A 10,000-nucleotide genomic window follows, 5' to 3' on the forward strand; every position below is an offset into this window, starting at 1 on the left:
TAAGGGGTGTCCCCCGGGGGCCAGGGGGACCTCGTCCAGGTCGGCCGGGCGCTTCCAGACGCCTACCGACACCGGTCAGGTCGGCGAGGCTCCCGGCGGCCCCGAGCGGGACCACAGGTTGCGGAAGGCGTCCAAGTGAGCGGCGGCGACGCCAGGAGGCCCCCGGGGTCGACTCCGCGGCCCCCGGGTCGGTGTGCGGGCCTCCAGAGCTCGATAAAGTAGTGGTGTCGCTAGCGGTCGAGAAGGCACTTTTCGACGCCTACTGCCACCCCCACATGGCGGTAGGCGCAAAACTGGAAAATCGCCGACCAGAAATGTCGCTTCGTATAATCGACGTTTTTTTTGACCACCATTTTCAGGTGTCGGAGGTGGGTCTGGAACGAATACCAACACCATTTCTGGGGTTTCACAACCGCCCGGCTTCTCCGACATATGTTGGAAAGGAGTAGCGATCGAGCGAAGGGGGCTGTCGGTAGGCGGCCGCGGGTTGCATGTGTGCCCGGGGACAGCACCCCCATCCAACTAGGGGTGTCCCCCGGGGGCCAGGGGGACCTCGTCCAGGTCGGCCGGGCGCTTCCAGACGCCTACCGACACCGGTCAGGTCGGCGAGGCTCCCGGCGGCCCCGAGCGGGACCACAGGTTGCGGAAGGCGTCCAAGTGAGCGGCGGCGACGCCAGAGGCCCCCGGGGTCGACTCCGCGGCCCCCGGGTCGGTGTGCGGGCCTCCAGAGCTCGATAAAGTAGTGGTGTCGCTAGCGGTCGAGAAGGCACTTTTCGACGCCTACTGCCACCCCCACATGGCGGTAGGCGCAAAAACTGGAAAATCGCCGACCAGAAATGTCGCTTCGTATAATCGACGTTTTTTTTTGACCACCATTTTCAGGTGTCGGAGGTGGGTCTGGACGAATACCAACACCATTTCTGGGGTTTCACAACCGCCCGGCTTCTCCGACATATGTTGGAAAGGAGTAGCGATCGAGCGAAGGGGGCTGTCGGTAGGCGGCCGCGGGTTGCATGTGTGCCCGGGACAGCACCCCCATCCAACTAAGGGGTGTCCCCCGGGGGCCAGGGGGACCTCGTCCAGGTCGGCCGGGCGCTTTCCAGACGCCTACCGACACCGGTCAGGTCGGCGAGGCTCCCGGCGGCCCCGAGCGGGACCACAGGTTGCGGAAGGCGTCCAAGTGAGCGGCGGCGACGCCAGGAGGCCCCCGGGGTCGACTCCGCGGCCCCCGGGTCGGTGTGCGGGCCTCCAGAGCTCGATAAAGTAGTGGTGTCGCTAGCGGTCGAGAAGGCACTTTTCGACGCCTACTGCCACCCCCACATGGCGGTAGGCGCAAAACTGGAAAATCGCCGACCAGAAATGTCGCTTCGTATAATCGACGTTTTTTTTGACCACCATTTTCAGGTGTCGGAGGTGGGTCTGGACGAATACCAACACCATTTCTGGGGTTTCACAACCGCCCGGCTTCTCCGACATATGTTGGAAAGGAGTAGCGATCGAGCGAAGGGGGCTGTCGGTAGGCGGCCGCGGGTTGCATGTGTGCCCGGGACAGCACCCCCATCCAACTAAGGGGTGTCCCCCGGGGCCAGGGGGACCTCGTCCAGGTCGGCCGGGCGCTTCCAGACGCCTACCGACACCGGTCAGGTCGGCGAGGCTCCCGGCGGCCCCGAGCGGGACCACAGGTTGCGGAAGGCGTCCAAGTGAGCGGCGGCGACGCCAGGAGGCCCCCGGGGTCGACTCCGCGGCCCCCGGGTCGGTGTGCGGGCCTCCAGAGCTCGATAAAGTAGTGGTGTCGCTAGCGGTCGAGAAGGCACTTTTCGACGCCTACTGCCACCCCCACATGGCGGTAGGTGTAAAATCGGAATAGACCGGACCAGGAATGTCGAGGGGGAAAAAAATGACAAAGTCCTGGTGTGCCTAGGCGTCGAGAAGGCACTTTGCGACGCCTACCGACATCCCCATGTGGCAGTAGGCGTAAAACTGGAAAATCGCCGACCAGAAATGTCGCTTCGTATAATCGACGTTTTTTTTGACCACCATTTTCAGGTGTCGGAGGTGGGTCTGGACGAATACCAACACCATTTCTGGGGTTTTCCAGTTTGAAAGTTTTATAAAACATGTTCGGTAGGAAGCACACTTTGGTGTGTCGGTTCGTCGGAGCAGCGACTCTTTGCCTCGTGGTGGTCCGGAACGTCTCTACGGGCTTGTCGCAAAGGCGTCAGAAAGTGGCATCTCCGCCGCCTAGGGCTGTCACCGTTATCGCTGTCGCCGCGCTCCAACTTGTTTTGATCCGCCGCCTTCGTTCCTGCCAACCGTGCGCCCGCTCATCGTCGTTAGGTTATAATACGTGGTACGTGTGTGTGCTTCTCCGTGGACCTAGGGCTGCTCGACGTGTCGAACGATATGTTGGAACAACTAACGGCTCCTTTTCCTGGTTCCATAGTCGTCGTGGTACCCGCGTCGTCAGCCATATCTATGTCCACCATGTTTAGCCGATACGTTTGCTGCAGCTTCTGCTTCCGCCTCAGCGTTCGCCGCTCTCAGCCGCCGCTGTTGTTGCTGCCGTTCTGCCATTCAACCACTACCTGCGAATCTTTCGATGATCGGCCGAACGACCCATCGCTGTGCGAACCGATAAATCCTCCGGATTAGGGAGAAACGCCGCCGCTCTCTGCCGCCGTCGAACGGAAAAACGTACATTGTAACGAACGAACGAACGAACGAACGAATTAACGAACGAGCGAACAAAACAAACAAAAATAGCCGCGGGGGATGCACTATGTAGATCCTGATCCCCTTGTAACCATACGTACGTTGTTCGATGCTCTCCCGTCCTGGAAGTCGCCGCAGCAAACAGGAGGATGAGCAGCAGCAGGCGCCGCCGCCGTAACCGCCGCCTGCCTGCCGCCTCCTAATCCTGTCAGCGTCCGATCTCACAGCCGTGTGAACGTTCGCTGACACCCGATTTCTTTCCGTCTGGCAAAACCTTGGACGTCCCGCTCGCGGTACACGTGCTGCAGCGACTTCTCGTCCGACAACGCATAAGCGTCGACGTCTGCCGCCGCATCTTCTGATACGTGGACGGTGATAGCGCTAGTCCCTTCTTGCGCCACCTCCACCTTTGTTAGCGCCAAAGAAGATCGATCGAGCAGTCGTGGTCGCAGTCGATTAACCCGTTTTCACCGTCCGCAGTTCCCAAGCCGCCGATCAAGTCGTTGCTCTTCTTGTTCGTTCTTCCCATACCGTCGATTTGCACGGCTGCCGGATGAGCCATCCTCTGTCCGGCGAAGCGCTCACGTCAGTGATCGATACTTGCACCGACAGTCCTCCCGCTCGCGACTCGGTGCTCGAATCGACTCGTTCGTTTTTATCTCGATGCGATTGTGAAAAGGGGGACCGGTCGTCAATGTCGTGTGTGTCGACGATGTTGTTCGCCCGGTCCGCCGCGTTGTTGTCGTTTTTTTTTTTTTTTTTTCCCCTAACGTTCGCCGTCGCACGGACGAAAGGGTGAGAAAAAAAAAAAAGCTCGAAAAAGCCGCCCAAAAAAATCGGACCGAGGAGCCGCTTGCGAGAACGCGCCATGTGCACGTTGTCTCTCCTCGGTTTTCCGAGCACGAACACGACGCCGGTCGGTCGGTCGGTCGACGAAGGCGACGACGAAGGTGACGGGAAAATTTACGCCGCCGCTGCCCTGGTCCAGCTCCTCCCCGATGACGGCTGTGATGTTGACGTTGACGTTGGCGACGACGACGACGACGACGGGAGACGACGACGACGACGAGACGGCATCGATGGCGACCACGATGACGACGACCTCGACGAGTTCAGTCTGCACCTTGACCTCCGATGTCCGTGTGCACTGCCGTCGTGCTGTTTGTCGTTTGTCGTATGTATCGCTGTCAAGGGTGCCGTTGTCGTTGTTGTTGTCGACGTTGTTGCTTGCTCTCTCGTCTCGGTCGGTTGGTACGTTGATGACGACGACGACGACGACGAAAGACGACGACGACGACGACGAGACGGCATCGATGGCGACCACGATGACGACGACCTCGACGATTCCAGTCTGCACCTTGACCTCCGATGTCCGTGTGCACTGCCGTCGTGCTGTTTGTCGTTTGTCGTATGTATCGCTGTCAAGGGTGCCGTTGTCGATGTTGTTGTTGTCGACGCTGTCGTCTGTTCTCTCTTCTCGGCCGCTGTGACGTGGACGTTGACGACGACGACGACGAGACGAATCGATGGCGACCACGATGACGACGACCTCGGCGAGTTCAGTCTGCACCTTGACCCTCGATGTCCGTGTGCACTGCCGTCGTGCTGCTTGTCGTTTGTCGTATGTATCGCTGTCAAGGGTGCCGTTGTCGTTGTTGTTGTCGACGTTGGTCGCTTTCGTTCTTTGAGTCTCGGTCTCGGTCCAAGTCAGGGGAGAAACAAAAAAGAGGCCATCAGCGCGGGCAGCGCGCTTCTACTGACGGCGAACCCCCTCGAAAATAAATAAACACGTGCCCGTCGTTGTAGTTGTCTGTCTTATGTCGGTCGGTCGGTCGGTCGTCTGTCGTTCTGTCGAAACAAAGTCCCAAATTCCAACGATACCTGGTTGATCCTGCCAGTAGTCATATGCTTGTCTCAAAGCTTAAGCCATGCAAGTGTAAGTTCACGCCACGCATTAGAACGGGCGAAACCGCGAATGGCTCAGGAACCGGACCTAATCCTCGGACCGTATTCCTCCTCGGAGGCGATGGATAACTGTGGCAATTCTAGAGCTAATACATGTGACACAGGCCGCGATCGGTCGGCGCGCCGTCGTCGCCACGCCTCGCGCGCTGGCACCCGCGTCGGCCGTTCCGGGTCGCGGCGCTACATATTAGACTGAGACCGATGCGCGTCATTCCGTCCTCCCGTCGTCGGCGTTCCCGCTCGCGGGTCCGTTCGGTGGCGGGGCTCATAGGGCGGCGCGCTCCGCTTTGGTGACTCTGGATAACTCACTGGTCGATCGCACGAGCTTTCACGCCCGGCGACGGGTCTCTCGGAGGTCCGCCCTATCAACTGTCGACGGTCGGTTAAGTGCCTACCGTGGTTACTACGGGTAACGGGGAATCGGGGTTCGATTCCGGAGAGGGAGCATGCGAAACGGCTACCACATCCAAGGAAGGCAGCAGGCGCGCAAATTACCCACTCCCGGCACGGGGAGGTAGTGACGAAAAATAACGACGCGGGACTCTGTCGAGGCCCCGCGATCGGAATGAGTACACTTCAAATCCGTTAACGAGACCAACCGGAGGGCAAGTCTGGTGCCAGCAGCCGCGGTAATTCCAGCTCCGGTAGCGTATATTAAAGTTGTTGCGGTTAAAAAGCTCGTAGTCCGAACTCGGGTCGTGGTCGCGCAAGCGGCCCCGGGGCGGCGGCGCCATCGTCCGTCGTTGACTTTGGTCGTCCGTTCGCATTCCCGGCCCTTTCCGCCGGTGTCAACCGCTAGCATACCCGCCACGCGGTCCTGCCGGCGAGGTGGACGAGGAGGTCGTGATCGGGATCCGGGAAAAAAAAACAAGTGGTCGTCGGTTCGGTTCCGGGAGTAGTCTAACGGGGGGTGCTACGTGTGTGTGTTTGGGGTGCGTTCATTCGCATCCCCGCACTCTGACCCCCGCGCTTCTCTCCCTCTCCCTTTCCGCGCGTTCCTCTTTTTTTGAACCCCCCGGTCCGCTCCGAGTCCCTGCTTCGTGTCTTGTCTGCGCGCGTGTTTGCGGTCGGCGGTTTCTCCTCCAAGGGTGCTCTTAACCGAGTGTCCGCGGCGGCCGGTACGTTCACTTTGAAAAAATTAGAGTGCTCAGAGCGGCTGTTCAAGCTTGCATACGATAAGCATGGAATGATGGAAGAGGGCCTCGTCTACGTCTGTCGGTCTCCGTCTACGGCGAGGCAATGATCGAAGGAGCGGTCGGGGCCACTCGTATTGCGACGTTAGAGGTGAAATTCTTGGATCGTCGCAAGACGAACTGCAGCGATGGCGTGTGGCAAGCACGTTTTCCTCGATCAAGAGCGAAAGGTCGGAGGTTCGAAGACGATCAGATACCGTCGTAGTTCCGACCGTAAACGATGCCGACCGGCGATCCGCCGGCGTTCGCTTTCCATGACCCGGCGGGTAGCCTGCGGGAAACCAGAGTTCGGTTCCGGGGGGAGTATGGTTGCAAAGCTGAAACTTAAAGGAATTGACGGAAGGGCACCACCAGGGAGTGGAGCTGCGGCTTAATTTGACTCAACACGGGAAAACCTCACCCGGTCCCGGACACCGGTAGGATTTGACAGATCGATAGCTCTTTCTCGATTCGGTGGGTGGTGGTGCATGGCCGTTCTTAGTTGGTGGAGCGATCCGTCTGGTTGATTCCGATAACGAACGAGACTCCGGCCTGCTAACTAGTGCGCCGATGTCAGTGATTTTTACGGCGGGCTCGGCGTCCTCCGTGGCGCTCGGGTCCGGGTCGGTTTTCTCACGCACTTCTTAGAGGGACGGGTGGCAGAAAGCCACACGAGGCGGAGCGATAACAGGTCTGTGATGCCCTTAGATGTCCGGGGGCCGCACGCGCGCTACACTGGAGGTATCAGCGGGGACTTCGCCCCGGCCCGAGAGGGTTGGAAACCTCTGAACCACCTCCCGTGATAGGGATCGGGGCCTGTAACCAACCCCGTGAACGAGGAATTCCCGGTAGGCGCGGGTCAACAGCCCGCGTCGATCACGTCCCTGCCCTTTGTACACACCGCCCCGTCGCTACTACCGATCGAACGGTCCGGTGAGGTCCTCGGATCTGGCCGACGACGCCGCCGGGCAGTGCGCGACGTGTCCGTCACGACACTCGTGCATCTACGCCTCGGCGTTCGATGCCTGGAGAAGACGACCGAACCCGATCGTTTAGAGGAAGTAAAAGTCGTAACAAGGTTTCCGTAGGTGAACCTGCGAAGGATCATTACCGTTTTCCCGTTCGAGACTGGTTTGTTGTTTTCCGGCCTACCTCCTCTGTCTGTCGGCGTCAACGCCTCGAATGCGCGCAAAACAAACCTATAAAAGGCGGAGCGAGAGATAGATTTGTGGTGACGCGGAGGTTTTTAAAGCCCCAGCTCTTCTTGCTTGCTTCCGCGTCTTACCACCTGTTTGTTTTTTCGCCCACCGCAAGTGATGGCCGCTTCTTCTTTGCCTTGTCGCCGCTTTATCGTTTTTTGTTTTTTGCAGCCGCTGTGCCACCGCCGCTAGCTAAAACAAACTACTCGCGACATTGCAATGCCGTCACGCCTCCTCGCACAGACCTCCTCGCACACTACTAAATCTATATAAACAAAAACTAATATAAAAAAACCAAGTGCTGAACCCTGGACGGGGATCACTCGGCTCGTCCGTCGATGAAGAGCGCGGCCAGCCGCGAGAACTGATGCGAATTGCAGGACTCAGTGAACATCGACACCTCGAACGCACATTGCGGCCCCGAGATCCCTTGTCTCGGGGCCACGTCCGGTCGAGAGGCGGAACGTTACATGTCTTTCTCCGTTAACGAAACGACATCTTGCCGTCCCCGTGCCCGCCCGGTCCTCGGCACGGTGGTAACCGGGACGTCGCAGGAGCGAGTGACGAGGGGGAAGAAAAATAAAAAAAGAATTGACTCCTTTCAATGTCTTTTTTTTTTTTTAAAACCCTCTCCGGGCCTCCTCCTTCGTCTCCCGCTGGCAGACCGCGGAGTCTTTTTCCCTTTTCGACCGCGTGAAGAAACACTGTGGAGGAGGAGCAGGAGGAGTCTGTCCGAAAGCAGCCGAAGGGAGAACAAAACAAAAAAAAAGCACCGACCTAACCGACTGCCGACGTAAGCGCCGCCTGCTCGTCTCGCTCTCTGCCTCATGAAGGTGTCTCTCAGCGACGCCTCGAGCAGCGCGACGAGCACGGCCGTCGCACCGTAAAAAGGTGGCCGCGTCGTAGGCAACGTCGGATGGGGGAGGACCCAGGCTTTTTTTTAATTGTTGGCTTCTTCATTTTCGGTCGGACGGGCGCTATATCGGCCAGCCGTCGTCACACGGAGGGTACCGATCGAGATTCCTCTCCCTCCAAACACCACACTCTACTAAAAACCGCCGCCCTCGCTCGGACGAGACGACCCGCTGAACTTAAGCATATCGCTAAGCGGAGGAAAAGAACCAACCGGGATTCCCTTAGTAACGGCGAGTGAACCGGGAGAAGCCCAACGCCGAATCCCGTCGCAAGTAAAAGGCTTCGGGACGTGTGGCGCATGGTCGAAGGCAGCCGTTCGTTTTCGTCTCGCATAGTTCGGAGTTCCCTCGATCGGGGCCGCCCGCGGCGGGTGCCAGGCCCATTCGGTGCGGACGGCGAGCGACGGCCTTCGATCCGAGAGTCGGGTTGCTTGGGAACGCAGCCCAAATCGGGTGGTAAGCTCCATCCAAGGCTAAATACCGGGACGAGTCCGATAGTCGACAAGTACCGTGAGGGAAAGTTGAAAAGAACTTTGGAGAGAGAGTTCAAGAGAACGTGAAACCGCCCAGGGGTAAACGGGTGGGACCGCTCACCGCGATCGCGGGGGGACTCAGTCCGGTGCTGCCTAGGCTCGAGCCCAAACTCGATGTGTGTTCTTGAAAGAGAGGCCGTCGCGGCACAGGTCGTCGTTCGTCGTGTCCGCGGGGGACTCGTTCCCCGCGGTTCCAGCTTTTGTGCCCGCGTCGCCGACGAAGGAGACGGGCCGCGTGGATAGCGGGAAGGGAAACGTGGTGACGACCGCGGCGTCGGTAGGTGGCTGCGTCGGTTGGCTGCGACGGAGGGGACTCGTCCTCTCGATCGCTGCTGCCGCCGGGCCCTAACCCGCCGCATCCGTCGCCGCCGCTTCTTCTTTCCTCCTGCTCCCTCCGCGCGCGACTCCGCTGCACCCGTCCCCTTCATCATCGCTCGGCGTAATCATGGCGCGGGCGCTTCGGCGCGACCTCCGCGCGGCCGGCACCGGACGCACTTCCCCTCCGGTCCGTCGTCGCGGACCCGTTCCCGGCGTGCAGGTCGAACACGCGGGTTTTTTTCCGTAGGCGGCAGGCGTTTCATCACCCTGAAACCCCCGTCTTCCCACCTTGTGAAGTCGGGGGCCACCGGCCGTCGGGCCCGCGAACGTAACTGCCCCTTTCTGCCGGGAAACGGAGGAAATCTGACACGATCCGTTACACGTGGCGAGCCGGTCCGTTTTGATCCCGCCGGAAGTCGCGTGCGGGCGACGCACTCTGTGTGTCGCTCCTTAGGCGCCCCACCGTCTCGGGCGCGTGCGCGATGAGAGGCGGGATAGGACTGGCGCGGCCTCGCCGTCACGCACCTCGCCGACGTTTCGGGTTCTTGTCGGGGGCAACCCCGCCCGCGCCCGTTTCCGTTTCCGGAGAGGTCGCTCGGCGACGCTTTTTTACTCGAGCCGCCCGCCACCCGGGTCAGCGACGTGCATCGGCAACCCACCCGACCCGTCTTGAAACACGGACCGAGGAGTCCTGGCCGTTCGCGAGTCGTAGGGGCCACCTCTGACTAACCCCGAAGGCGAAGCGAAAGCGAGAGAGCGTGTAGGAGGGCGTCGATCGGGAGAGGTGTCGTGGCAAAGTCGTCCGGGGGTCGTCGGGGGGTGTCGTCGGTCTCGTGCCGTCGTCTTCTCCTCGCCTCACCCGCCTCCGAGCCGTGCCCGATCCCGCCGGCGCGGCGTTTTCGGCCTTCCGCCGTCGCTGCTGCGGTGCCCGCAACTTTTCCTTTTTTCTCTCTTCCCGAGAGAGAAAGGAGAGGGAAGGCTCGTGGCTGACGTGCGGTTGTTTTTCCCTCCTCCCCGAGAGGGGACCGGCGCATCATCCAAAAAGGGAATTGCCGGGCGCCAGCTTCCATATCCTCCTTCCGCCCATCGGTGAGATCCCGCGGCTTGAACTAGTCCTATTTTGTCGTCGAGTTTAGGCGCTGCGCGCGGGCGCATCACCCCCGGGTCGGTTTCCCCTTTTTCCGAGT

General features: G+C 60.1%; 2 non-coding genes and 1 pseudogene across 2 annotated transcripts in view; all 3 read left to right on the plus strand.

Annotated features, from left to right (window-relative positions):
- Nucleotides 1-4,590: 4,590 nt before the first annotated feature.
- Nucleotides 4,591-6,959, plus strand: LOC145273979 (small subunit ribosomal RNA; annotated as a pseudogene).
- Nucleotides 6,960-7,352: 393 nt separating this feature from the next.
- On the plus strand, nucleotides 7,353-7,509 carry LOC145273987 (5.8S ribosomal RNA). The gene has a single exon (XR_013866574.1). It is a non-coding gene; the product is annotated as a 5.8S ribosomal RNA (ribosomal RNA).
- Nucleotides 7,510-8,106: 597 nt separating this feature from the next.
- The window catches only part of LOC145273985 (large subunit ribosomal RNA), a 5,718-nt gene continuing 3,824 nt past the window's right edge, over nucleotides 8,107-10,000 (plus strand). Inside the window, exon 1 of the ribosomal RNA XR_013866572.1 lies at nucleotides 8,107-10,000. This exon is cut by the window's right edge and continues 3,824 nt beyond it. This is a non-coding gene — a ribosomal RNA (large subunit ribosomal RNA).

Source organism: Euprymna scolopes, unplaced genomic scaffold (assembly GCF_053919585.1).
Source record: "Euprymna scolopes isolate OS-2025 unplaced genomic scaffold, ASM5391958v1 sca230, whole genome shotgun sequence".
NCBI lineage: Eukaryota > Metazoa > Mollusca > Cephalopoda > Sepiida > Sepiolidae > Euprymna > Euprymna scolopes.